The sequence below is a fragment of the Rattus rattus genome, chromosome 13, assembly GCF_011064425.1.
Source record: "Rattus rattus isolate New Zealand chromosome 13, Rrattus_CSIRO_v1, whole genome shotgun sequence".
NCBI lineage: Eukaryota > Metazoa > Chordata > Mammalia > Rodentia > Muridae > Rattus > Rattus rattus.
The window spans coordinates 22,101,390-22,104,467 of record NC_046166.1 but is presented as its reverse complement, the minus strand read 5'-3'; positions in this window follow the sequence as shown (position 1 = coordinate 22,104,467).

The window sequence follows — 3,078 nt, the reverse complement described above, 5'->3', positions numbered from 1 at the left end:
TTTATGAAGCAGCAGCTGGACCACCAAGACCTCAGTTCTTTGGATTTACATTGTCTACTACAACTCCTTTCCCTCACCTCCCAGCTCTCAACTTATGAGTCTAAAACAAAGCATCGTTAACACTTCATGCATTCTTCTGCACTTTTCTAGAACTCTAAGGTATTTTACAGGTTATTTAAACTCCAAGGACATAGGCTCCAAGAAAGTGATAATCAAAAGTATAATAACTAAAGAGGAAAAATTGCCGAGCTATATTGATTCTTATCACCTAAGTTCTGATTCCACATCCAAGGACTTCTGGCTTATGCATCAAACTGGAAATGACTGCTCTCTTTAGAAGAAGATGAAAGTCAATATTCTCCAAGAAATGGGATAGAAAGTTTCCGTGTCATGATATGGTATAGACATAAAGTGGGCATCTCAAGGGGCTAATGTGAAACAGGCTTAGTCCCCTGCTGGTAGAATTGAGGCATAATGATAATGAGGGAGGTAACATCCAATGTACTTATCTACTCATGAGTTTTTACTGAGTGACTGACTATAAGGAAGTGTGGTGTGGTGGGAGAAAGCAAGTCATAGAAGTATAACCATGAAGAGCATATCTTACCTGTGACCTGATTCCTCCCCACTTCTCTCATTTATGATTATCATTATGTGAGCATCTTTCTTCTTCTATGGTGTTCTTCTCTAATGAACTTTCTCTTGTATAATGAAGTTTCTCACCATTGGCCCAGAAACCAGTGAACCAAGTGACCATGGAAACTTCTGAAGTCGTGAGCTTAAATCAACCTTTCCTCCTATGAGGTTGAATTTTCTCAAATATTTTGTCACAGGGATGATGTACCTTAACACAAGTGCATCATTTAAAACATTACATATATTATATATAATATATTATATTTGCATGCATATATATATGTGTGTATATACATCATGTATATATTATATCTATTACACATATTATTATACATATATACATACATATAAATACATATATACATATGTGACATATGTAATATATAACATTTCATGAAATAGTATGTTATATATTAAATGCCTGATTTTTTTATGAAGCCATAAATACATACTTGAAAAAAGGTAGCATCTTCAATAAATAGTGCAGATCAAATTTCATGGCTTCAAGTAGAAGAATCCAAGTAGTTTTATATTTATTACGCCAGACAAAATTCAACTCCAAATAGATCTTCATGCCAGATACAATGAAACTGACAGAGGAGAAAGTGGAGAATGGCCTTGAACACATTGGCACAGGAGCCTACCTGAATAAAACACTGATAACACAGGCAATACAATCAACAACTGATAAATGAAACTGAAAACTTCTGTAAGACAGAAGACACCATCCATCAAAGTTAGCAATGTACTGAATGGGGAAAGATTTTTTTATTAACTACAATCCATATTTTACATATTTTAACTGATATCTAAAATATATACAGAACTAAACAGTGGATATCAAGGAAACAACTAAAAATTTAAAATGTGACACAGACTGAAAGAGAATTCTCAGAAGAGGAAAATCAAATGGTCAAGAAGCACTTTAAAATGTTCAACATTCTTAGTCATCAGGAAAATTCAAATTAAAACTACTTTGAAATTTCATCTAACACTGGTTAGAATGGTCAAAATAAATAAAACAAATAACAACTCATGCTGGCAAGGATGTGCAGTAAAGGGAACACTCGTCTATTGCTGATGGGAGTGCAAACTTGTACAGCCACTATAGACATCAGTGTTGTGGTGCCTCAGGAAAATGGAAATGCATATTCCTTATGCTTCTAGCTATACCACTCTTTTGTATTTGCCCAAAGCACACGTTATCCTAACACAGAGACACTTGATTAACCATTGTTATTGCTTTAATCAAAAAAGCCAGAAATTCAGACAGCCTAGATATCTATCAGTAGATGAAAAGAATAATTTGTTTTAGATTTATATAACAGAATAGTATATTGTAACCTTTAAAAAATGAAATTATGAAACTTGCAGATAAATGGATGAACCTGAAGAAAATCAACCAAAGCAACATAACCAAGACACAGAAAGACAATCATGGATGTATTTGCTTGTATGTAGATATTGGATGTTAAGTCTTTGGTACGTAGGCTACAATCCATATATTCACAGAAGTTATAGAGTAAAGGACTAGGGAAGGACTGGATCCTAAAAAACGAGAAATAGAATAGATAGTTTTGGATGGATGGTGGGAAGGGGACTGAAATGGGAGCATTTAATAGAGAGGGAGGGAACGCAGGGAGATACAGTGAAAACTAAGGACAATTTGAGGAGTTGTATGTAAACTTAATATAGTAGCAGCTTCCTAAAATGTATACAGATATGAAAATGATCTAAAGGGAATTGCCAAATAACAGGGGAGATGGAGCTCCATATGGCCATGGCCATCTTTTGCCACCAAATGAAATTTCTAGTGCTAGGAATAGGTTATATATAATTGAGTTGTTGGCTAAAGGGGCTCCACGGAAACCCCCAAATAATCCAGGCTATGGCAAAGGCTATTGATTACTCTCCACAAACTGATAGTAAGGCCTTATTGCTGAAGACAATACCTACACTACTCACTGAACACAGAGAAGTAGAACTGGTAGCTACCTAGAGTCTTCACCCCTATGGACTGGTGTTCATAGCACTGGAAGATACTCTGGATGCTATCAATGCAGAAAACAAAACAAAATAAAACAACAACAACAATAACAACAACAATCCATCTGCAATGGTACCTTGCCTACAGGGCACACTAGTATAATAGTGATCCAAAGCTTCTGGGAGTAACCAATCATTATACAATTGGATTTAAGGCCCACTCCATGAGATGGGACCCCTATTTAACTCTGTTTGGGTAGCCAAGAATCTATGGGAAAAGTAAATTCTACTATTCTGCTAAAGAAATATATCAATAAGTACTCCTAACAACATTCTGTGGTAATTGTAGAGCAACACCTTCTCAGCCATCATCAAAGATGCTTCCTCCTGCAACATATGGGAACAAATACAGAGACCACAACCAGGCACTGTGCACAGAGGAAGAAACATTGGAAC